Genomic DNA, 27,983 nt, shown 5'->3' on the forward strand with positions numbered 1-27,983 from the left:
CTCTCTTGGCCAAAAGTTAATCTCAGAAAACCTGCTCGACTTCCTCCAGGATTAAGCCAGATCAGCCTTCCCCGGGGAAAGAGACGTGGGACCATGAGCAGACGTCTCAGCCTTCACAACTCCTTTGCCTCACTGACTTCAGTTCTAGAACGGGCTCCGGTGCTAACCCAGCTGCAGTTCTCAGCTGCCCCTCTTCCACTGATGAGAATCTAAGCATGACCACATGCTTCCACTGAATCAGCTGGGGATGAGCGTGGGGGTGGGCGGGTCTTGTAACTGGTTTGTTCAACTGTCTTATTAACCACGAGTGGATTAACCAATTAAATCAACAATATACTTTGGATATTTGTTCATCAGAACACCTGAAACCTCTCTATTTGCTGCATGTATAGAATGCGTGTGTGTCTGTATGTGTCCATGTGTGTATTTCAGAGAGAGAGGTCAGAGATAACATTTATTAATTATGCAGCGCTGCCATTTAGTCACTAAGTCATGTCCACCTCTAGCCCACCAGGCCCCTCTGTCCATGGGATTCTCTAGGCAAGAATACCAGGATGTGTTGCCATTTCCCCCTCAGGGGGATCGTCCCGACCCGGGGATCTAATGCGCTTCTTCTGCGTGGTAGGCAGATTCTTTACCACGGAGTCACCTGAGAAGCCCTTTATTAAGTGCAAACAGTGATAACAGTCAAATCCTCAAAATCTAACCACCTAGAACTTGCACTCCGCTCGTGGATAATACGTGTATCTGGCACAGTGCCAGGAAAAGTGTGGAAAAGACCAGATTCTACTTCATTTTCAAAGCTAGTCATCTATGATTTAGTTCAGAGACTAAATAAGAGAAAGATCAGTGTAATGAATACTCACAATGCTGACCACACCTATTTTATTAAAGATTATTGTAAAAGAGAGAGTCAAGTAAAGTAATACATGTGGCAAAGAGAGTTGATTTTTTTTTTTAATTTTTTTAACTGTTAAGTAATGTGTTCAAAATAGGAAGAAAAAGTCATTTGGGTGCAAAGCCAGATGATGTGCTTCAGCAGCAGGTTAGGAGCTGAAAGCTCTGGAGACGTGGAGAGAAGTGTAGAAATCCAGGCTTGGGGCAGAAGAGGCAAGAGAGAAGGGCGGTGGAGAGATCTGAGTGAGAAAGGTGAGCAGCACATGAAGGATGCCTCTTCAGGGTGCGCTTTTCTGCCAGGAGCAGGGCGCAATTCACCACGCATTCACTGCATAAAACATGGAGCTCACAGCGGGGAAAAGAAGACAGGCTGCTGGCGAATTAGCCAAGGCCAGCGGCCAGTTCCATGAGAATGAAGTCCATTTCCAGACTGCCTCCAAATGATCCATAAATCATTCTAAGTCTCAACGATGTGACTTTCTCTTAAAGGTAGTTTTGCATTAGAAATTTATATTATTTGTTGATCATATCAGACTTCAAGATTCTAGCCAGTGCTATACAATGAGTAACCAGAGACAGGTGTATGTATGTGTGTGTGTATTTCTATAGTTTATCTCCTTCTGTGTGCCAGGAACTTGCTAACTTTACATACATATATGTGTATATATGTACATATATATATGTATATATATGTGTATATATATGTGTGGGTATATATATATATATGTATATATATATACACACAATAAATTGATATATATTATAAAAACTTTACATATATTTATATTATAAATATATATTTATATATTATATATCAAGTATATATTATATATTTCCATAGATGTTTATGGAAATATAAATATATATATTATTAATACTTATATATATTATATAAGTATATACATATATATACATGTAAGTATATAGATATATAAGTATATACGTAAGTCTCTCTCTCTCTCTCTCTCTCTCTCTATATATATATATATATATATATATATGGGACTTCCCTGGTGGCTCAGACGGTAAAGCATCTGCCTTCAATGCAGGAGACCCGGGTTCGATCCCTGGGTTGGAAAAATCCACTAGAGAAGGAAATGGCAACCCATTCCAGTACTCTTGCCTGGAAAATCCCATGGATAGAGAAGCCTGGTAGGCTAAAGTCCCTGGGGCCGCAAAGAGTTGGGCATGACTGAATGATTTCACTTCACTTCATATATAAGTATATATATATATATGTATATATAAATGTATATATATAAGGGAATGATAAATACTTATTCAAATATCACTGACTTGACAAAATCGATGCATAAAAATCTATGGAAAATACAAATTTTTAAGTTTAAGAACATAAACATTTCCTAAAATATATGCTATATTAGGAAACAATAAATGTTCCCTTCATTCCCCTTGGTTGCAGGGTTTTCCAACCTAAATGATACCACGTCTGCTATGTAATGTGTAATTTCTGCCTTCAGGCATACGATTCTCTGAACTATCTTCATTTTTCAGTTCTGTCAGTTTCTTAGGCATCACACTTTACATTCTGTGTCTTGGAACAATTACTGATATTCATTTTTATTTCAATGGTTATTTCTAAAATAGATGTCTGGAAAGACTGTGATAGATCTAATACACAGTTGCCCTAGTTCTCAGAGTTCCTGAGTGGATATAACTTGAAGCTCTGCATCCCTCCTTCTTTCCACTGCTGACACCTTCTCTTAGGGAGTCACCAACAAAATACACTGAATGCCAAGGGGTCGAATAATATCATGAGCAAGGTGGCTTAAAATGTTTCAATTGATTACTTGTCCTACCCTCAAGATTCTGAAAGGCAGGTGAGGATTTACTAATGGATTGATCATACATACGTATCAGTGCTGCTACATGACAGCAGGAAGAGAGAAAGATGAGGCTCCAGGAGCCAAAAGGAGTGGAAAGGCTTCCAGGTTCCAATGCTCAACTCCGGATGTCATGAAGAATGTGTTAAGGCTCATCACTACGGCTTTCAGTATGTGAAAAACGGGGGCTTCCCAGGAAGTGCTAGTGTTAAAGAATCCACCTGCCAATGCAGGAGATGGAAGAGATGTGGGTTCACTCCCTGGGTCACAAAGATTTGCTGGAGCAGGAGGTGGCAACCCACTCCAACATACTTACCTAGAAAATCCCGTGGACCAAGGAGCCTGGTGGGACACAGTCAGTGGGGTCACAGAGTTGGACACTACTGAGCAACTGAGCATGTGAAAAAAAAGAGCTAACTTGCTGCCAAGTCAATATAGTCTTCGAAAATACCACTTGATATTCTCAAACGTATGAGGACAGAAAGTTTATGTGAGGGAGGTGCAAAAATGCATGATGTCATGACCAGCAATAAGGAAGGAAACATTGGAGAAATACATGCTTTTATCAGGAAATACAATTTGCAAAGAATTATTCGTACATTTAAAGGTAGACTGGTGGCTCAGATGGTAAAGAATCTGCCTGCAAAGCAAGAGACCCAGATTCGATCCCTGGGTCGGGAAGACCCCTAGAGAGGGGATGGCAGCCCACTCCAGTATTCTTGCCTGGAGAATCCCATGGACAGAGGAGCCTGGTGGGTACAGTCCATGGAGTTGCAAAAAGTCAGACACAACTGAGTGACTAACATACACACACACATGCACAATCTTCCTAGCAGTGACAGGATGTGTCTCCAGTAGATCTGAAATAAAAGTTTAACAAAAGCAGAAACTACTTTCAAATCACCGTTGCTCTGCGTCTATCATCAACAACACATGCAGGGGCTTTTACCAGGGCAAAATCTTGACATAAACCATGCTAAGCAAGACGAAGAGGTCCATCCTTCTTTTCTTAGAGCCAGTCTCTTTCAAGACCAGTGTGAAGAAACAATTGAGTGTTAGGAGAGGTCAAAAGCCAGGATGAAGAGCCAGTCTGATTAAAAGCCTTCCCCGAGAGCAGCCAGCCTTGTCTCTGTTCTCCAAGTCAAACAGAAAGACATTTCGCTCATGCGAGTCTCCTGGTTAATTTTTCAAGAATCTGGGTTGTTAGGGATCAGAATACTGTACGAGCTTCAAAAGGTTTGCAAGGCTCTAGCTGGACCCAAACTGTGTGAGTTGGGTCTCCCTGCGAGAATAGCGCTCATTTTTTCCTTTAATTTCTGCTTTTCTTCCCACTTCACATTTCTTTCTGACAGCCTTCCGTTCTAAAAGACACATTTTTTAGGCTATATTATTTAAGACAAAGAATTTCTACAAAGCCTTGGAGGGGAACTGAGTCTTTACTTTCGAATGAAGCCAGCAGTAGAATATATATATTTTTTAAATCGGTGGCATTGACAGACGATCTTCAAAATTTTTAAAGGATTAATTTTTATCCAAGTTACTTTAGTGCTGAAAAGCTCAGAAGATCAAATTTTCTTTTTATATTCCTATTACTTCCTGGTTTAAGCCAGATCTGAAATCTCACAAAACGGCTTGACTTGGAATCTTTTTTTTTTTTAATACAAAAAAAAGTTTCCAAGTTTAAACACTGATGGAAACCCAGATTTCTCATTTATGTGATACAGGAAGCACAAGAGAAGAAAGAAAGAGAATAACATTCATAAGGATGGACAGACTGTATCTATGGGCCCATAAGGCCCTGATCATTAATATCTGCAAGCCCCAGAGCTACCATGGAGGTCCACATACCATATGTGCAAAGAGTGCAAGTTAAAACCGAGGATACAACTTGGCAAACTTAAACATTTATTTTTATTAAAATCAACATAAAGATAAAAATTCAGAAAGTAGTATAAATGTGAAAATTATTAAGAAAAGAGACAAAAGAGTACAATTATTTTTAGTAATCTCTTCTCATTAGTCTACTTTAATGGGGCTTTTGTGGTAACTAGACGGTAAAGAACCCACCTGCAGCGCGGGAGACCTGGGCTTGAATCCTGCATTGGGAAGAGCCCCTGGAGGAGGGAATGACAATACACTCCAGAATTTTTGCCTGGAGAATTCCAGCGACAGAGGAGCCTGGCAGGCCACAGTTCATGGGGTCGCAAAGAGTTGGACATGACTGAAGCATCTTAGCAGGCACACATAGTTGATTTACAATGTTGTATTTTGTTTTGTTTTGTTTTGGTCATGCCACATAGCATGCAGGATCTTCCCCGACCAGGGATCGAACCCATGCCTCCTGCACTGCAAGTGTGAAGTTTTAACCACTGGACTGAGAGGGAAGTCCCAGAATGGTTTAAATCCACACCCAGCAACTCCCTCGTAAGCTACCAACGGTATTTTTCACAGAACTAGAACAGATAATTTCACAATTTGTGTGGAAATACAAAAAACCTCGAATAGCCAAAGTAATCTTGAGAAAGAAGAATGGAACTGGAGGAAACAACCTTCCTGACTTCAGACTCCACTACAAAGCCACAGTCATCAAGACAGTATGGTACTGGCACAAAGACAGAAATATAGATCAATGGAACAGAATAGAAAGCCCAGAGATAAATCCACGAACCTATGGACACCTTATCTTTGACAAAGGAGGCAAGGATATACAATGGAAAAAAGACAACCTCTTTCACAAGTGGTGCTGGGAAAACTGGTCAACCACTTGTAAAAGAATGAAACTAGAACACTTTCTAACACCATACACAAAAATAAACTCAAAATGGATTAAAGATCTAAATGTAAGACCAGAAACTATAAAACTCCTAGAGGAGAACATAGGCAAAACACTCTCCGACATAAATCACAGCAGGATCCTCTATGACCCACCTCCCAGAATATTGGAAATAAAAGCAAAAATAAACAAATGGGACCTAATGAAACTTAAAAGCTTTTGCACAACAAAGGAAACTATAAGCAAGGTGAAAAGACAGCCCTCAGAATGGGAGAAAATAATAGCCAATGAAGAAATAGACAAAGGATTAATCTCAAAAATATACAAGCAACTCCTGCAGCTCAATTCCAGAAAAATAAATGACCCAATCAAAAAATGGGCCAAAGAACTAAACAGACATTTCTCCAAAGAAGACATACAGATGGCTAACAAACACATGAAAAGATGCTCAACATCACTCATTATCAGAGAAATGCAAATCAAAACCACAATGAGGTACCATTGCACGCCAGTCAGGATGGCTGCTATCCAAAAGTCTACAAGCAATAAATGCTGGAGAGGGTGTGGAGAAAAGGGAACCCTCTTGCACTCTTGGTGGGAATGCAAACTAGTACAGCCACTATGGAGAACAGTGTGAAGATTTCTTAAAAAACTGGAAATAAAAAAAAAAAGAAAAGAAAAGAAAAAAAAAACTGGAAATAGAACTGCCATATGACCCAGCAATACCACTTCTGGGCATACACACCAAGGAAACCAGATCTGAAAGAGACACGTGCACCCCAATGTTCATCACAGCACTGTTTATAATAGCCAGGACATGGAAGCAACCTAGATGCCCATCAGCAGACGAATGGATAAGGAAGCTGTGGTACATATACACCACGGAATATTACCCAGCCGTTAAAAAGAATTCATTTGAATCAGTTCTAATGAGGTGGATGAAACTGGAGCCCATTATACAGAGTGAAGTAAGCCAGAAAGATAAAGAACATTACAGCATACTAACACATATATATGGAATTTAGAAAGATGGTAATGGTAACCCTATATGCAAAACAAAAAAAGAGACACAGATGCACAGAACAGACTTTTGGACTCTGTGGGCGAAGGCGAGGGTGGGATGTTTCGAGAGAACAGCATCGAAACATGTATATTATCTATGGTGAAACAGATCACCAGCCCAGGTTGGATGCATGAGACAAGTGCTCGGGCCTGGTGCACTGGGAAGACCCAGAGGGATTGGGTAGAGAGGGAGGTGGGAAGGGGGATTGGGATGGGGAATACATGTAACTCCATGGCTGATTCATGTCAATGTATGACAAAACCCACTACAATATTGTAAAGTAATTAGCCTCCAACTAATAAAAATAACTTAAAAAAAAAAAAAAGAATGCCAAATGACATGAGAGACTCCTAAGTGTTCAGCAATATGTTTCAAACGTTCCCTTGCAACTACTAAGATCTATTACTGATAACACTTGAGTCTACAAAAAGGCAAAGGCTGCAAAAAGAGCTGAACTTCTCTTCATTTGAAGTGTTTTCCTAGAGATGGCTGAGCTTGAGAATAAGGTCGGAGCATTCTTATTTTAATTCATTGTTTCTCCTTGTTTTAACAAGAACAGCTTTTATTCTTGGCAGCCTTTGGAAAAGAAAATATTTTCCTCTTTTCAAATTGCTGTTTAGGAATTAAAAAAAAAAAAAGCAAATGAAGAGTTGCCTAAGCAGTTCAAAAATGACAGGTATTTCTTTTTCTTGAAAATGCTAACTTCAGATCAGTTCTGAATCAACGTTGGTCCCCAAGTGTGCACCTCGATACCCGGAAGGGCTGGCCCTGCACGGAAGGGGACGATGTCCATTTAGCAGAATCTTCAGGATGGCAATTCCCAATGGTGCGTGAGTAACAACTGAGGCGAAGTGAAGGTCCCACGCGTCTCCGAGATGAGGAGCTGGGGACACATCCCACTGAATGGCCAGCATGGCCGTCACCTCCCGACAAAAGCAGACCCCTGGGCCAGGGTGTATGCAGCAGGCACTCTGCCCCGACTTATCTCCCCGTCCTGCATCCTTGTCTACCTCTAATAGATGTTTTGTTACTATGTCATGTCCCACTCTTCTGCAGCCCCACGGACTGCAGTCCTCCAGGCTCCTCTGCCCATGGAATTTTCCAGGCAAGAATACTGGAGTGGATTGCCATTTCCTCCTCCAGGGGATCTTCACGACCCAGGGATCAAACCCACGTCTTTTGTGTCCCCTGCATCGGCAGGTGGGTTTTTTACCACAGCGCCACAAGGGTCCCATAGAACAGCTCTTAGACACCTGGACTGAGGCACTCTGGGCTCTTCGTAGCTGAAGCAGTTGAACAGAAGAGCTGTGAGCTTTCTACTCTAATCTATCTCTGTGATTAACCAAGGCCCTGAGCTCTTCTTATGCCTATGGAGAATTACTTTCCTTTCCCCTTATGTTAAAAAACATCTGTTCCAATTACCTTATAGATATAAAAGAACATCCAAAGTATTCAATAAACTCAAAATTCAAGGAAAATTTAGGAAAGAATTTCCAATACTTTTAAAAAGACTAGATTAAAAAGTATTAAAAAATCTTCTATTTCAGAAACATTTCAGGATTCCAAGTTAATATAATTGAATAAATCTTTGGCAAATTAGACTAATTTGATGATGTTGTAGTTTTGGAAAGTGTAATCTATATCTTTTCTCTGATCTACAGCTGTCAACTACAATTCACTCCTACAGTTTATTTTATTTGGTTTGTTTTCTCATGATGATAAGAGTTAGAAGTGCAACTTCTAAACTGATACACACCTATTGAAAATCAAAACTTAACATTGCTTTCACATGCTTAATACACACAAAATTGCATTTAATTAAGTTAAATCATTATTGGGATATACTTTTTAAATTAACAGTAATTATGTGTTGTAGAGTGTCAGCTTGACATTTAATTTCCAGATCCTTTAGGTTACTTAAGATCTTGGCTAATATTAAACTGACTTAAATATTGGGACCATTGGGAATCCACAGAAATCAAAATAATTTCTCTTTAAGACACAACAGTGAAGACAGCCACGAAATACAAATTCAAGCTTATGTACTTCTGCTTGTTATTTTTATATGCCATACAGAAAGCTCATATTTTGGAATCCTGTTAAATGTTAAAGGCATAATCATTTTTGTCATTTAGAGACAGGTGTGCAGAGGTTCGTGAGGCTGTAGAAAGGAACGCTATGTGTGTTCACCACCTTTGCTAATATGCTAAGTGATAGTGTGTGACACCAGTTCTCACTTATTCATACTCAACTTTTTTCTCTGAAATAATTATAATCCGATGGGTGATGAGACTATACTAGGATTATCAGAGTCACGGAAAAACAAGAGAGTCTGTTCTCCAAGGAAAATAAACAGTTTCTGTTTTCAAGTAAAATAACTGATACTTCCAGAACTGGAGAGAGCAGAGTTAAGGACAAAACCTAGAGAGTGAATCTTCTCCGTCTTTGTTTATAACACCTGGGCCTGACAAGAAACTCCAGTGGTTTCAATTTTGGCAGATTTCACTTAGTTTTGATGTGCTGATTCCCTTGGTTTGTTGATTCATGACTCACAATATGAGCAGTCATTTTTTTACCTTTTGTGTGAACTGCCAATAGACTAGAGAATCTGCATCTTACATGAATCATTTTCTGTATTGACTTTAATATAGTCTTTTTTATTAAAAAAATGCTTTCCAGTTTATGAAATACCTAAGATTATTTGCAATTGGGATACCTCTACATTTACATAAAATCTTTTATTGTCATTTTGATTGATTACTTAACCAAGTACTCTTTCTCAGGTACCCATGCTTTTATCTTAAACAAATGCTCAAATCTCCTCTGATAAATCTTTAGATTTTGCCTTTCTGAGATTGTATCCTAAATCAAGAAAAAATAACATTTTGTAAACCTTTTATATCTAAAACTATTTTTGATATTTCCTAAAGGGTCCCTAAGAAAACACAAAGGTTTGTTCCTTCATGTTATTAAAAAAAAAAAAAAGATACTAGAAATAACTAGATTTTTTCAATGTCTTATCGCAGCACTGTAGTAAGACCATGGACATGCATGCTTAGTCGCTCAGTTGTGTCCAACTCTTTGCAGCCCCATGGACTGTAGCTCACCAGGATCCTCTGTCCATGAGGTTTCCCAGGCAAGAATACTGGAGTGGGTTGCCATTTCCCTCTTCAGGGGAATTTCCCGACCCGGGGATGGAACTCACATCTTCTGAATCTCCTGCACTGGCAGGCAGAATCTTGACAACTGAGCTAAAGCAAATCTAACCCTTAACTTCATAAGACCTGCTTTTGAAGATGAAACATTTTTTCAAAAGTCTGATTCTCAAGGACTCCCCAGAAGTCAGAAACTTTATTAAGTCTCCTAACGATTTATGGAAGTGCTGTGTAGATATCTGTATAGGCTCTCTAAGAATGTGGCTTCCCTTTCATAGGATACAAGTGGGCACTTAGATTGTGTAGCCAAGACTTCACTTGGAGAGCCAAATTTGAACATGATTCCCAAATTACCAGGCCTGATAAATCCACTGTTGAGTATCAAGGACAACCTTATTTGTGCAGCTGAAACCCAGAACCTTCCCTGAGAAACCAGCCAGGTATCTGGCCTCTGTTGTCTCAGCCTCAGATTTGACAAGGGCCTTAACCTGGCCCATCACATACCTGAGCCAATATAAGGAATTCACCCAAAGATACAGAAAATACAAATGACATCTGTGGAAAGAGATTCCTTTCCTAAGCCTGGTTTCCCGGTCCTGGAATAGCAAATAATAGAGGCTTTTAAAAGCCCAATCCAAGATTCTTAGTGAAAATTTCCAGAATGCAACTTTATTTCCTGGCCTCACTAGTACCTTAATAATCCATAGATTTCTGTCTACAAAGCAAATTCAAGGATGCCCATATGGCTAACTGAAATTCTGTTGCTCCTAGGTAAATAATCAGGCCAAATCTGATGAGACTGTCTTTCTTAATCTGTTATTTCTGTAAATAATTCTCCAAGAATTATTTTTGGAGATTAATTTCATCACAAGTATAGGGAAACAAGTATATGAAAGCAGAATTACTGGGGATTTTTTTACTATAGCACTGGGAATTAGTCCAAGTGAACCTCTGGGTGATAATTTGATTATTTTTTTAAAGGCTTTTTTTGATGTGAACCATTTTTAAAGTCTTTATTGAATTTGCTATGATATTGTTTCTGTTTTATATTTTGGTATTTTTGGCTACAAGGCATGTGGGATCTTAGTTCCCCAACCAGGAATCAAACCTACATTCTGCTTTGGGTGGTGAAGTCTTAACTACGGGGACCACCAAGGGAAGTCCTGATTGTCGGGTTCTTTAAGAGTATTAAGATTGTCTGGTTCTTTAACAGCTTTGGTGGTTTTATGATTCTGTAGAGAAACAACTTCAGTTGAGTTCTTTTGAGTTGTAAAAAAAAAAAAAATTGCAATACAAATGTTTCCTTCCATAGGCATGCAAATAATTACTACAACAGCATCCTGTTCTCTGGGGAATATATATCTCTGCTTGTCAAATCCTCATTGGAACCAGTTGTAACTTCTTATTTCTTCCCTCATTAATATGTCTCCAAGGAGACGAATCAGGAATAGTCAGAGCTGTAGAAGGAAAACAAGGAAATTGTGATATTAATGTCTCCAAAGAGAAGGCATGCTTTCAAGAAAGATGAAGGCTTAACTGCTCTTAATGCTTCTGAGAGGTTACGTAGGATGAGGAGAGAAAAATGCAGAACCATTTTAGTGGAGTGAGGGGCAGAGGGAGATTATGTCAGTTGAGGAGTGAGTAAAAGAAAACTCTGGAAATAGGTATTGACAGCCATGGTCTAATAAAAAATATATTTGGTTTTTGTCCTCAGTTCCTGGCTCAGAGCTCCTTGGGATATCCTGAAAGATGCCTTTTGTTATTCATTATAAGCTCCTTTCTACCATTTATGCTAATGAGATGATGGGGGACAGGGAAAGGAGCTCTTTTTATTCAAGAGTTTTTAATAACCTAATTTCAAGTCTCTCTTGCCCCGGTCCATTGGATTTCCCAGGCAAGAATACTGGAGCGGGCTGCCATTTCCTCCTCCAGGGGATCTTCCCCAACCAGGGATCAAACCTGCGTCTCCTGCATTGGCAGGCAGATTCTTTACCATTGAACCACCAGAGGAGCCCTCCCAGGAAGTTAGTTATTAGGTTATAAAGGAATGAAATGAACGTGAAAATGTTAGTCACTCAGCCGTGTCCAGCTCTTTTAGGTCCCATGGATTAGAGCCCACCAGGCTCCTCTGCCCATGGGATTCTCCAGGCAAGAATACTGGAGTGGGTTGCCATGCCCCCTTCCAGGGGATCTTCCCAACCCAGGTATTGAACCCAGGTCTCTTCGCTTTCCTGCATTGGCAGGTGGGTTCTTCATCACTGCACCACCTGGGAGCCCAAGTGTAAATTACCCACTGGGACGTTCTGCACTCAGCTTCCAAGTGTAAAAGAATGAATGAACGCAGTGAACACAGAGATCTTTTTACCTCATAGACTTTGCACTTCAGTTTATTGCTTACAGTTCTTGGATTGTTTGAATTATGGTGCAAAAATTTCACTCTCAGAGAAACTATTTACAATACCTTGACTAATGTAGTCCTTTAACAGAAAATCGGATAAGGTTCATTTCAGAATACACTGCATGGTGCTTTAAAAATGAAACAAATCTCTAATAGTTTCCTTTAGTAAGTGAAAAGCCATGTTAATCTTTCAGTTCATCTCATTTAATGTAGATTGTGGAAATCCAGTGAACGATTTCCAGGTTTTCTTACTCATTAATTATTTATTTTACCATCTTTGGCACTACCCTGGTGGCCCATCTGGTAACGAATCTGCCTGCAATGTAGGAGACCTGGGTTCAATCCCTAGGTTGGGAAGATCCCATGGAGAAGGGAATGGCTAACCACTCCAGTATTCTGGCCTGGAGAATTCCATGGAATTCATCTTTGAGAATAAATGTCTCCACCAAGACCAAGACAAAACTAAAATGTCAATGTCATTTACAGTACACACACAAGAAACAGTATGCTCCACATCTTGAGCTCTCATACAATATGGTTTTCCCTACATATATTTTCTGGACACCATCTTTACTCAATTAAAAGAACACATTTCTGAAGCATTAGTGTGAGTTTCTATTTATGCCCATCAATAATCCGCATCAACTGCAGAAAACATGTCCGACTCCTTTCGACAGCCTTTAGAGATGAAAGAGGGAATTTGTGTGCTAAAATGGCTTCATGTGCCCAAATCATGCAAATTCTCTCTGCCGTCTTCTAAGATTTGCAGATGTGTGAATTGCTTCTTTTTTTTTTTTAAGAGTAGGTATACAACGGTATGAATCTCAAATCAGCTTCTGTCCCACCTCATAGTTCTGAAATGTTCTTCAAATGACGAGGACTGATTTATTATTGCGGCATTGTGAAACTCTGAATGGAGTCTAATCTTCCATTTTAATCTTTTATGAAGCGACTGGTTAAAATATCTTACAAATGCAAAAGATGCGTGTCAGTGTATGTATGCACACGTGCTGACATGCATCTGCATATATGACACACACAGGGATCAGATCTCAGAGAGCCCCAGAGTGGCTTGAAAACAGAAAACCTTAAGGTTTGGTACTAAACAGGAAAAAGATTCGTGTTTAATAAAATCTGGACAACAATTGCAGGATTCTAGGCAGACGTTTTAACCTCTGAGCCACCAGGGAAGCCCATATAAATCATCCAGTACATAGAATACACTCAATAAACTCTTTTGTTATCATATAATTCTGGCCACACTCTCTGTCAGCACACAGAATAAAGAAGCAATGTTTTAAGTTATTAGACTCCTTATGCCTTTTTTGTTGAATTTATTTATTTTGTATACAATATGCATATAACTACTTCACCCATCTGAGGAGAAATCATCTTCTCAAGACAGCAGAGAAGCACTGATTGTATGGAAGAAATGTTATTTCGAAAGATATCCACACATCTTAGAAATAGTTCCTTTCCCCCCGTGGCTTTAGAACCCATGTTAGAGTTTCCTTCACAAATACATAATAAAGAATGATGCAAGGTTTAAAAGTCACTCCAATGGAAAAACACTTATTAGCGTGCGTGCATGCTGTCACCTCAGTCATGCCCGACTGTGTGCAACCCTAGGGACTGTAGCCCTTGTAGATGTTGGGTTAAAAGCAAGTTGGTGATCAACACAGTGGGTAAGTATATGGATGAATACAGATAAAGTCTGCCTTCCCACCCTGCCTGAGCAAAGGCAGCTCTTTTCCAAAGGAAAAGTCAAAGTACAATGGAATTACCCCTGGTGGATTCTCCCAGTAGGTCCTTTTTTGTTTTCTCCAAAACAAAGCCATTCACACAGTTTGATAACTGCCTAGGCTATGAATAAAATCTACAGAGCTGACTAGAGCACTGCAAGGAGCCATTTGTAACGTTGAAACAAGAGTCTGGAAGAACTTGGGATGGGGCTGGTGTAGTGAGGGTTCTCTCTCTGGCCTGGAGTGCAGCCAGGCTTCTGTGTTCTCTGGGATTCTGACATGTCCCCGCAGTGTTCCTTGGGCGGGGATTAGAGAGCAGGAGTCGCAAATAGAGCAGGGTTGAGTTTCAATCGAAACTGTACCATCAGTAAAGAAGAAAACAAGTCCAAAATGGAGTCACTTGTGCTAAGCCCCATGTCAGCAAACCAAGAATTACTATCTACACTGACTGCAGTTTGAGCCTCTTCCAGGAACATGACCTTTAACCAGTCAATCTAGAACTACCTGGCCAGGACCAGCAAGATAATCTACCTGACAGATCCCTGCCCTCCTCCAAAGGAAGGTGACAGTACCTGAAAACGGCCCACACTGCAAGACTAACTTCCTTGCCCCATCTCTTTCTGCCCATGAAACTCTTCCATTTGGTACAGATCCCAGGAGCTATTTTCTCAATCAAATGCTGCCCAAGTCATGAGTCACTCAATAAACGCAAATAGGTCTTCAAGTCTACCAATTTAATTTTGTTTTTTAGCATCATCTTTTCCTAATGGTGCCACTGGTGATGATCATCTCATCAGTTCATTGTTAAATGTTCAATGATAAAATATGCTGTGCTCTGTGCTAAGTTGTGTCAGTCATGACCGACTCTTTGAAAAACCCCATGGACAACAGTCCACTGAGCCCCTCTGTCCACGAGATTCTCCAGGCAAGAACATTGGAGCAGGTTGCCATTTCCTTCTCCAAGGAATCTTCCCAACCCTGGGATCAAACCCACGTCTCTTAGGTCTCCTACATTTGGCAGGCGGGTTCTTTACCACCAGCTCCACCAGTGACATACATTTTAGCTCCAAGGATATTGTGGACACAAGCTATTGTGAAAACAAGCAAATAAAAGAACAAAACTGTAATAATTTGGAGTCTCTCTTCCAATTCAGCAGGAATTTGACAAACACTTCATGCCACACTACTTGGGGTTTAAATATTGCTGTTAAAAAAAAATTTTTGTCTTCCAAAAGTTAAACCTTTCTTTGCCAAAAATGTCAACCACCTCTTTAACCATCTTTTTGAAAAATCCATTTTTGTTTACAGCACGTCCTCAAAGATTTTCTGGCCTAAAGGAGAAAGGAAGAGAAAGCTTTTTCCAAAATTCCTTCTCAGAAGTATAAGCCTTAGCTTCTGCTTGTGTTTGGTTTTTGGTTTTGTTTTCCAGCCCCCAGTTATCTTGGTTTCTCTTGCTCCGATTGTTTACTTCCTACAATTGCTCCCAGATGACTAAGGTCCACCTGAGCGCCAGGCCATGGACTTCCTCTTGGCCAGCAGCATCCTTGGACTTCTGCAAAACTTCCAATGGCTAAACGACGTTTGCCTTCTACAAATCTCACCCACCTAGGTCTCTGATGGTCACAGATTTTTTTCAGTTCAGCTTGTCTCACTTTTTAACTCTCTTACTGATTCCATTAATCTTTCTACTCCCAAGTATGAGTTCCCACATTTTACTCATGTGCTAATTCATTCAATAAATGTACCTGTGACTTGAATGTCTGGGACCCCTGCCCCATCTATCTGCCCAAATAGAATCCCCTTGAATAATTGACTGTCACCTCAAACTCAGGGTGTTCAACTAATCATTTTTCATCAAACTCATCATTTTTCTTCAAAACCCAGCTTCCCTTGAAGACAATTCATTTCTGCCCTGGTATGACATCATTGCATTTGCAGTACACTTTGGAGTTATCATTCTTTACCAAATTTCTCCCCTGCCCACCACATAATCTCATCCCAACTTGTCCATGCTTTTTCTTTAAAAAATGACTTCTGTTGAACCATTTCTCTCCACTCCTATGGCTTCTTCACAACTGATTACCATCATTCTGTAATTCTGCATTTGCATTACCACACAATTCTTGTGCCAAAACCACTCTGGCTTCCAAAGTCCACCAGCCTTCCTCAACACCCTGGCAATGCCTCCAAGATCCTACTGCTCCAAATCAAATCCTCTCCTACTGGGATCAAGCCTGTCCTCAGCTGAGGTTGTTGTGATTCTATGTGGTTAAAAGTTGTCACGGTGAAAATAAACACAGTAGTAACTTCATTATATGTTTTTATGCAAGTTATTTTATTAAAAACCTTTCTTGGCTGGGAAATAATTTCATATTCTTTTGCATGAAGATGATTTATTACCATAGACCTCATTTAGGTTCTAACAACTCAAACCTTATCTCTCTCAGCAGTTTCACTGTTGCTTCCTTTAGAGAAGGAACCTGGCCTCTTCATTTATATCTACTTAGCATTTTTATTTCATTATTTCCATAACCTTTTCCCCAAAACTGACGCAAAACCTGGAGCTTCTCCCATTATTTCTTACATTGAACTAGTAAGTATGAATATAATTCAGGAGCCACCAATACATCTTGATGCTTTTAACTTTACTCTCCTACCGCCGAATAATTCGAAATTCACTCTGTTCACAAGCCAGTCTGTCCTTCATCTTCCCAGTCTCATTCCCGAGTCCACTGACCCCAGCCCCACTTGGTCAACCTCACCCACACACCTGTCCTGAGTCCTCCCACTGCCTCCTCCAGCTGCTCCTCCCTCTGCTGTCTAGCTGTCCTTAACAGGCCGCCTAGAGAGCTGACTTCACTCTGCTCTCCTCGCGTTAATCCCTGGAACTACCTAACTCTCAAAGCCAGGTGGACTTAACCTGCTCTTAGGCTTTGCTGCTGCTCCTTCCTGTATGGCCCTCTCCAGCTCTAAGATCTCTTGAATAAAAGGGTTTGGAAATAACTGGTAGAGAGTCAAAGAAAGGCTTCCCTGGTGGCTCAGACCGTCAAGAATTTGCCTACAATGCGGGAGAACCTGGGTTCAATCCTTGGGTTAGGAAGATCCCCTGGAGAAGGGCATGGCAACCCAGCCCAATATTCTTGCCTGGAGAATCCCATGGACAAAGGAGCCTGGCGGGCTACAGTCTATGACACGACTGAACAACTAACCCTTCCAAAGTTTGTCTGGCTTATTATTATTATTATTATTATTTAGCTATTTCACTTTGTATATAATATCAGAGCATATTCTTAGTCAATAAATATCATATGACCCTGGCAATAGCCTCAGGTTAACATTCTAATAGATTAGAGATGATATGGTCAAATAAAGATACCTATAGGTCCTGAAAGATATTCAAACTTAAGGAGTACCGATCAAAGCTTATTTCATCCCAAGACAGATAAGCAAGCATGCTTCACAGAAGACTGCCTCTCCCCAGGCCGCCACTCAAGGTCGGATCACGGCTCAGAGCCCCCAGCCCAGCAGACTTCGGGCAACAGAGCAACCACTGAGTCACATTCCCCCAGGGTCGTGGTATTTCCTGCTAGCAGTCTAAACACTTGTACACCAATGCTTTTCTTTGTGGGTATTTTCTATGATCTCGAGTTGTTTTCAAGTGTAAGTCTTTACATTGGACACGCCAAGACTTCTTGCTTCTACATGTTTTTCCCTACATTCCATATTACATTTTTTTTTCTTAGTCTGTGCCTCTGCTTTGCTAATAAATATTCTAAAGTATTGGCGAATATTGTTGGTGAAAGAAAATGCCCACAATTTTTTCACATGATGAAAATATCATGATTTGGACCTCACACAGGATCAATATGGTAACTACAGATTGAAAGTCAGTTTCTCTCCAGAATTTTTAAAAAATCTCTCTATTGTGTTTGAGCATTCAGCGTTTTTGATAATTCTAAATTTTATACTGAAGTTATATCAGACTTAGAAAATAACTTCAAAGATACTACAAAGCTTTTCTGTATCTCTTTCCTTAATTTGTCCTAATGTTATTATCTAACATAACAGGTTTCATCCGTCACAACGAGGAATGCTGGTACAACACAACTAACAAAGACACAGGCTTTATGTGAATTCTGCTGGCTGTCCCACTGGTGCCCTTTATTCTGTTCGAGGAGTCCACCCAGGGTACCACATGCGTTCAGTCTTCATATCTTCACAGACCCCTTCAATCTGAGCAGTTCTTCCGCCTTATGTTTTCCTTGGTCTTCACAGCTTGAAGAGTGCTGGTCACATGTTTGATAACACACACCTCAGTTTTGCCTTGACTTTCTCTTGATAAGACTTGGGTTATGGATTTTATCTAAGTCTGATTCCTATTTTTTTTTGCTGTTGTTGTTGACCATATTTTCCTTTTTGGGTATTTTCTGTGATTTCAAGAGTTGTTTACATCTGTGCATCTTTATATTGGACATGCCAAGTTTTCAGTGAACTCTTTGATGTGACTGTTTGCATCTGTAAACTCTGGAAAATTCTATTTTTCTTTGATATTTCCTGCCCCCTTTTATCTTTATCCTCACTTAATCTTATCGAGAGCAGCCCTTATCAGCTGTTTGCATACAAGTGTGTCGAGTTGCTTTCCTTATTTTGAGTAAATGAGTCTTTGAGGATAATTTACGAATAGAGATTATCTCTTAACTTGGCTCAACCCCAAGCTTAAAGAGATGAAGGAAATTGATAGTCTTTCTGATCTCCACATGTTCAAAACTGAAGTACAAGGAGGCATAATGTTGACTTATTTTTCTTCTGTTGCTTTATATAATTCTGTTTAAAAACAAAGCTGTCAATTTTGACCTCTGAAAGCTTGGAGCGATGATCCATGATAGACAGTGTTGTCCATCTTTTTCTGCCCCACATCTGACGGGACAGCAACCTGGATGTATGCCTTGGCATTCTTTCCACAGTCCTCAAGGGGCGGGAGCCAAGAGCATGGCCCTTCTGACACGCATGACACTTCTGACACGCAAAGTGCGGCTGTGTTTTATTTGGCGAATTGGGAAGATGCCCCGTACTTGACATTGACAAGACGAGTTCGGTTACCAGCCGTTCAGGCTGTGGGCTACGCAGGTGCCCCTATGGCCCCCCACCTGCCACCAACCTGAGGTAATGTTTCCTTTGTCATCAGTAATGCTTTTCAAAACTGAGTTTTAAACCCGTTGGATAAAAGCTAATTTTAGGATTTTCATTTCCTCATTAAAGTGGGTCATATGCAGAAAATGTAAATTGTGGAGGCTGTCTTCCAGATTTCCATGTTGTGGTTTACTCTGGCTTCTCCAGTCCATATTGAGTTACTTCAAAAAAAAAAAAAAATTCAACAGAAATTCTAGCATCCCTTTCAAAAACCAGTCCATCAAATGCATACAACTTGCTAGGAAAATTAAAGGTTTCTGGCATAATATAACTGGAGCCAACAACAGATTTTACAGCTAATTCTAGATTACTGAGAGGCTGCTTGCCCAGGTTGCATGCTGAACCTTCATGGTGCTTCCAGCTACAAGCTGCCATCTAGCCTTTCCTACTTCAGTATCAGCACTTCCATAAAGGTCGGGGAGAGGCATCAAAAGTTGACTCTGGAAGTGCCTTTCAAAACATATTCACAAATAAGAAAGTTCAAACAAGTGGCTAAAATGACATTTTATATTATTGATGGATTACAGTAACTGCCTATCAAACATTAATGACTACAAATGAAGCTGTGCTGTCTATTTCATGCAAAAAGTTCTATTTTAGACAAATACATGAACAGAGGATGATTTTGTTGGTAAAAATGATACTTTACAAAATTTCAGCAGTTGTGACAATCTTCTTACTATTAGACATACTTGCTTCTGAAATAAAATTTCTTCAAAGTGTAACTTGGTTCATGTCATGAAGACAGGAAACTGTCAGTAGCTGTGAAGGACTGCCTACCTGAAAGTGTGGGAGAATCTTCCCTCTTTAGGCCTCAGAAGCCAGATGTGCTGTTAGGGATCAATCTTGTTTCTATCCCTTCATTTAATAACATCACTGTTCATGCAGCCTCCAGATCACACCACTGGATACACAAGACTCTAGCAAAGTTTCAAGATTCTTTTGAGAACAAACAAGCGTAAAAACACCTCTGACTCTGTTTGGTCATTTGTGTATGATGGATCTACAAAGTAGGTTCTTTAAAAGTGAAGTTTAGATGTTTTATTAATTTAAGAAAACGAGATGGTTGGATGGCACCATCGACTCAATGGATATGAGTTTGAGTAAACTCCAGGAAATAGTGAAGGACAGAGAAGCCCGGTGTGCTGCGCTCCACAGGGTCGCAGAGTTGGACACAGCTGAACAACTGATCAAATGGCAACAGGGTACTTCCATGGCTACGGATGTTCAGTGTTGCGTGGCGGGGAAAAACACATGCTTGGAAGACAGATCTGCAGTTAGTTTTACTCCTTTCTAGATATGGCAGGGTCTTTGGAAAAGTTGCTTAATTTGCATAATTTCAAATCTCTCCTCCCATGTATAAATGGGATTATTACATGTATTCACATGTTTGTCATGAGGACACTTACTAGTAACATATACAAGTAATGGCAATGCTATCTGCCATTTAGAAGTGCTCAATAATTGGAGCTACAGCTTTTTAATCATGATATAAAAATAAAAGGAAACTCTCCATTCTTGATAATATGAATGATCATATGAAAAACAGTCACACATCCCAGGGTGTGAATAAAATCTAAGATTAGATCTGAAATAAAATCATCTAACAAAGAAATATGAGTGTGAAGTGGAATCGCGTTAGGTGTTCACATCTGAACAAGCTGCGTTCTGGGCGCTGCAGCCGGCTTCCACACCTCTGGAAGGATTTATGCTCCTTAGGCGCTAAGGTTCTCAGAGCTTCTCGCCTCTCCGTGTCTGTGAAGACGCTCTGGGTAAAGAGTCCCGTTGCCCCTTCACATCTTCCTTTCCTCCTTTCATTCTAACAATGACCTGTAGCTACAAAAAAATTACTGTCAGGTAGGTAAAAGCCTTTTAAATAGATCCTACAATGAAAATTATAATTATCCTAAAGCAGTTAAAATCGTGATCCTAACAGGTAACACTCAGGAACATCCTTCCTAAACACTCATTTAACTCTTCAGTGGTATTTTCTGAAGCTCAGCTAGAGTTTCCCCTTTTAAAGAGCTGACACATAAAGTATATCCATTCTCCCACTACAGATAAGAGCCACTTTAATCCCATATTTTATTATTGCAGGGATAGATAAGTGGAGTAACACATGATGTCAAGCAGTCAAACAATCAGATCTGTAAAGGGTTAGATGTGGGAAGTCATAATTTTTCAAACCTCTTCAAAATTTGGCCTATTATGGCTCTACAGGATATAATACAAAGACACAACCTTAAAAATTAAGATTTAAAAAAAAAAAAAACTCAGTTGACTGAACACATAGTGATGTCTCACAGTTGGCTTTCACTATAGATTGTTTCTGGATTTGTCTGTGTGACAATCTTCAATTCCTGGGGGGCTGGGGTAAGTATGTTGTGTGGAGTCAACACTTTCATAAAGATAAGAGTTACCATTTTACTTAAAACTTGTATGATGTGCCAGAGCTATGCTAACTGCTCTAAAGAGGTCATTTCATTTACTGTTTTAAGTATCATTATCCCTCTCCATTTACAGTGTGTAATCTGTGGCTTGAAAAGGCTAGATTGCTTGCACATTCATGTTCATTGCAGCATTATTTATAATAGTTAAAACATAGAAGTAACCCAAGTGTCCACTGATGGATAAATGGATAAGCAAAAAGTGATCTATACATACAATAGAGGATTATTCAGCCTTCAAAAGGGAGGAGATTCTGACATACGCTGAAACATGGATGACCTTAAGGATATTTTGCTAAGTAAAATAAGCCAGTCAAAATAAGACAAATACTAAACAAGGACCTCCTGTATAGCACAGATAACTAAGCATTTTTCAAAAATCTATATGGAAAAGTGTATTAAAAAGCAAAGACATCACTTTGCTGATAAAAGTCCATGTAGCCAAAGCTGTGGTTTTACCAGTACCCATGTACAGATGTGAGAGTTGGATCATAAAAAGGGCTGAGTGCCAAAGAATTGATGCTTTTGAATTGTGGTACTGGAGAAGACTCTTGGGAGTCCCTTGGACTGCAAGGAGATCAAACCAGTCAATCCTAAAGGAAATCAACCCTGAATATTCATTGGAAGGACTGATGCTTAGGCTCCAATATTTTGGCCACCTGATACGAAAAGCAGACTTACTGGAAAAGGCCTTGATACTGGGAAAGATTGAAGGCAGGAGGAGAAGGGAGCAACAGAGGATGAGATGACTGGATGGCATCAGTGGGCTCAATGGACATGAATGTGAGCAAACTCTGGGAGACAGTGAAGGACAGGGAAGCCTGGCATGCTTCAGTCCACGGGGTCACAGAGAGTCAGGCATGACTTAGGGACTGAATCACAGCAACAGCATTTCAAATACTGAAACTTTTCAAACAGCACACTAAACAACTAACAAGCATGAAACACCATCCCTCAAGCACCTCACAGCATCTCTATCTATACCTTCTAGAAAGTACACTTAGGGAGATGCAGGAGGAATTAACGCCCCTGCAAGCTCCAGAGCCTTGAACTTAGCCTCTTCTCTACTCAGCACCTCTTTCTTTAGCATTTTGCTCCTTTGAAGAATGAAGGTCTGTTTTCCCCATCCTCCGCACTCGGATAGTGCAGTCTTCTTTGACAGGGGACTATTTTACAGTATGTTTCATTTCCCATCTGGTGCCCAGTAATTGTGCTCTGTACAGCAGCAGGCCTAGAAATATTTACTAGCAGAAAATACAACTTTACACCCAGTTCAGACTCCTGAGCCAACTCCTTCAGCTACTGTGAATGTCTCCCTGCAATTTAGTTTATGGCTAGTGACTATGTGATGGCCTGCATCATGAAATGGGGTTGGCAAGGTGAGATGAGGGAGGTATCCCGAGGAGAGAAATGTGTGGAGGATAGGAGAAAACATGGGGTGGGAAACATTATGTGATCTATTTGGTTTTTCCCATTTTGTTTCCCTTTCATTTTTTTTAAAGAGCAAGTAGCTATCTCTTCATCTATAATTAAGTTCCAAATCCCCATTTGCTGGTGCATTCTATAAAACTGCCAATTTAATGATTTATTTTCCATTCATTCTCTGTCTTTATTAACAAGGGTCACCTTGAAGAGGAAGACAAAATCAGTAGCACCGAAGGAAAAATATGGGATTCAGACCGGAACTTTTTTTTTTTTCCCTCTTCTCATCCATTTATCCAACTTCATCTCCCGATGACTTGTAACCATAGGCTGCACGGCAGCCTTCAACTAGCTCTCAAGGTCATCCTGGTTATGGAGCAGAGAGGACACTCACATTGACCCCAACACACTCTCGCTGCACATGGGGGCATGGGGCAGGGGGCTCTCTAGAGTGAGGGAAAAGGGGAGAGAGACAGACAGACAGGCAGACAGACAAAAATAGAGATATGTGAAGGGAGAGCTGAAACTGTCTTTCTTCTTACTTCTTTAAATCCCCATGATATTTGATTCATCATTTTCATATGACTTATCACTGTCTCTTTTATTAATGATGTGCTAATATTACTGAATATGTGCTGTGTATCAAGCTCTGTGTTATGTATTTTACAAACATCATCCAACTTAATTATTGAAATAATGTAGTCAGGTGTTCTTATCTTGTGGCCCCTTTTCTGTACAAGGGCACGGAGACAAAATTTTCTCTGATATATTTTCAAACTTGATACACAGGGTCTTCACATGCATCTTTTCAGACAGGAAGCGTGTAATTTGATGTGTGTGTAAGGGAATGAAGGAATAAAGGTCATTAAAAGAGCATTTTGCTATTACGCTTCAACCAAATATTTTATTGGTAAACCATAAGTGCAACTATGCAAAAAGAATCACAAATTTTCCACTGGCACACGTGCTGCAGTGACTACCATTTTCTCTTTTTATTTGTATCACATGCTAAAGTGAGGTTTTTAAGCACAATTCTGGCCATTGTTTATGAAACCACATTTGTGAAGCCCAAGTATTGTCATAAAAGTATTTAAAATTATCTTTGTTTCATTAAGGAATTGATATTCAATACATTTCACATGGTTAGAGTGCACCACTTAATACATTTTGGCATTTTAAATCCCTGAAGATTATCATTCCAATGAAGATAATGAACATTCCCATGTCCCCTAAAAGTTTCCTGCTGTCCCACTGAAACCCTCCCGCCTGCACTCTTGGGTCCTGACTCCTTATCTCAAGACAACCACTGACGTGCTTTCTGTCTCTAATATTAGTTTGCATTTCCTAAGACTTCATAGAAATGGAATCAAAGAGCACATTTCTTTTTGGTCTGGCTTCTTTCATTCAGAACAATTATTTCATGATCCATCCACTTTGTTGCCTGTATCAACAGTTCATTCATTTTTATGAAGACAGCACCATCTTGACTACTCTAGCTTTGCAACAAGTCTTATAATCAGATCGTGTCAGCTCTCCACCTCTGGTCTTTTTTATCCAAGTTATTCCATTAACTCCATATCTATTTTAGAAAATTTATCAACTTCTACCAAAAAGTAGCCTGGAATTTTGATGAATATAGAGTTATAAACTTCTAATCTCAGTTGTTTTTCTTTCTTGATTTCACAGACTAAGAACTCTCGTAAAAACGTTGAGTGGAGAAAGGAATCCTTTTTTTGCTCTTCATCTTGGTAAGAAACAATTAAGCCTTTCAAGGTTGAACTTTATGTTAACTGTAAGATTGTTTCTGTTCACTTGTTTTTGATGACATTTATCAGAGAAAGATGTTTCTAACTTTGGTGAGAGTACTCATCAGGAATATACTCATATTTATTAATATACAAACTTGCATTTCTTAATTTTCAAATGATAAACTGAACTTTAATCCCTAAAATAAATGCCTCTTCCTCACTATATATTGTCCGTTTTGAATATTGTTGGGTTTAATTTGCTAAAATTTTGTTGAGAAATTTGCATCTTTCCATTTAGGTAATACGATTCTTGTTTTCCTTTTTCTGGAAGTATCTTTGGCTATGATATCAGGACTAAGCTGATCTCATAACATGTTGGGGGTGTTCCCACCTTTTAAAGCTTTTGGAAAAGTTTGGACAGAATTAACATAATTTATTCCTTAAATATGTGGTAGAGATCTATGGATGTGAGAGTCAGACTATGAAGAAAGCTGAGTGCCGAAGAATTGATGCTTTAGAACTGTGGTGTTGGAGAAGACTCTTGAGAGTCCCTTGGACTGCAGGGAGATCCAACCAGTCCATCCTAAAGGAAATCTGTCCTGGGTGTTCATTGGAAGGACTGATGCTGAAGCTGAAACACCAGTACTTTGGCCACCTCATGAGAAGAGTTGACTCACTGGAAAAGACCCTGATGTTAGAAGGGACTGGGGGCAGGAGGAGAAGGGGACGACAGAGGATGAGATGGCTGGATGGCGTCACCAACTTGATGGACATGAGTTTGAGTAAACTCTGGGAGTTGCTGATGGACAGGGAGGCCTGGCGTGCTGCGATTCATGTGGTCGCAAAGAGTTGGACACGACTGAGCGACTGAACTGCACTGAGAGATCACTAGTTAAGACACCGAGGCGGGGGTTTTTCTTTGTGGAGTGGTTTCTAACTACCCTCACTGTAAAGCACTTATTGCAGTGAATACTAGTAGTTTATGTTTTTCAAGGAATGTCTTTGTTTTCTAAGTTGTTGAATTTCTTGGCATACTGTTGTTCACAGCTTTCTTTTTTCTCTCTTAAATTAGTATATATCATATTCTATGAGAGATGCCACCTCTCCCATGAACTGGTAATTTGGTTATACTACTTTTTTCCAGATCGTTCTGTCTAGATATTCATCAATTTTATTGATCTTCTCAAATAACCAGCTTCAGATCACTGATCTCCTCTATTATGTTATACTCTGCATCATATTGATTACTATTCTGATTATTACCTTTCTAATTACTTTGTGATTGATTTATGTACTTGTTTTCAAGTTTGTTAAGATGGAAAGTCAAATTACTGGTTAGAGGCCTTTTCTGTTTCTAATAAAGATGGACATGTACACACTGCTCCATTTAAGATGGCTAACCAATGGGACTCTGCTCAGTGTTATACGGTAGCTTGGATGGGAGGGGAGTCTGGGGGAGAATCCTGAAACTATCACAGTATTGTTAATTGGCTATGCCACAATACAAAATAAAATGTTTACAAAACGTTGAGTACTGCATATTCTACCTGAAGCATTGCTTTAGGCGCATCTTATTTACTCTGATACGTTACATTTTTATTTTGTTCAAAATACTTTCTAGATTTCATTTTGGTTTCCCACTTGACACATGGATTATTTAGAAATATGTTATTTGCTCTCCAAATAATTGGGACACTTCCAGAGATCTTCCTGTTATTTATTTCTAGCTTAGTTTTATACTCATCAGAGAATACACCATACATGATGAAGTGAACTATGTTAAATGTATTAAGACTGAACATGTCCTGAAGAGGGTCTATCTTTGTAAACATTACATGTGAATGTGAGAATAATATAAATTCTGCAGGTGTTGAGAGGAATGTTCTATGTGTGTCAATTGGGTTAATTTTATTGTTCAGGTCTTCTATATCCTAACTGATTTTCTATATATTTATTTTATTAACTATTAATAGACAAAAAACTTTTTACATGATTTTAATAGGTTATGTTGGACTTCCCAGGTGACTCAGTGGTAAAGAATCCATGTGCCAATGCAGGAGATGTGGGTTTGATCCCTGGGTCGGAAAGATCCCCTAGAGAAGGAAATGACAAGCGTATTCTTGCCTGGGAAGTCCCATGGACAGAGGAGCCTGGCAGGCTACAGTGCACGGGGTCACAAAGAGTCGGACACGACTTAGTGACTAAGCGACAACAACAGCAGGTTACCTTGGGATTAATAATACACAATGTTACTTTATCACAGTCCAGGCTCATTTCTCCAGAACACTGTCCTGAAAAGTCAACCCACCTTGATCTTCTCCCCAGCTCAAGAATCCCACTGGCTTCTTAATGGGTCCCTTCTTCATATGCTATAACCTGGACTGTAGCATTCATGCTATTTATTGTTGCTCTCTTAGAGATCACTGTCCTTTTTCCCCTGAGCAAAGTGTCTTGCAAAGCATTGTTTCTGTACTTTGTCCACTTTCTTAGTTTTTCTGAAGGAAGAGAATAAATCCACTTCCTATTAATACTTCTTATACTATTATCCATTGAAAAGCTGTTTTTCATATGGGTTGTATTTTTTTCCCATTACTGATTAAATAGAGACCATTATATAGGCAACTTCATGTCTGCAACCATGATATTTTCTTTTAAATATTTAAATTTCTTTTAAATATTTCAGCACTGTTTCAATTAGATAATGAGTCTGCATCACATTTGGATAAAAATATTTGCAAGTTTGAAGGTTACTTCAGTTTTAGGACAGTTGTAAACTAGTAATGGCAGGTGTCTTTGAAATTCATTGCAGTGCCTTGCTAAGGACCCAAGAGATGCCATCTGCAAATAAGAAACTAAAGAATAGCTTTATCTTGTAGCTCTTGATTGAAAAAAAAAAATTGGCAACAGTTAAATCAGCATTTTGCCAATAAATGAACATAAAACAGAAATCACAGTCTGTTGGCAGTGACGGAGAAAAAAATTCATCAGAAAAAAATTGCCTCTGCACAGTCTTTCTTTTGTCCTCTAAAATATTCACATCAGCAAAAACATATAAGCAGCTAACGGAGGAACACTGCTCATTCATTCTCCTCTAAGGATCTGAAATACATTTAATGATCTGCAAATTTGAAATTATTGACAAATATGCATCTATTTATTAGCAAATTTAAAATTAACTTTAGAAATGTCCATTCTATTTAATAGACTTAGGTCATAGATTTTTAGGATCACACATTTCCAAGGATTCTTTGGAAAATCACACAATAAAGCAATGTCTGCCTGCAGGGGATCAGCTTCAGTGTTC

The sequence above is a fragment of the Dama dama genome, chromosome 30 (genome assembly GCF_033118175.1).
Source record: "Dama dama isolate Ldn47 chromosome 30, ASM3311817v1, whole genome shotgun sequence".
In the NCBI taxonomy this organism is placed as follows: Eukaryota; Metazoa; Chordata; class Mammalia; order Artiodactyla; family Cervidae; genus Dama; species Dama dama.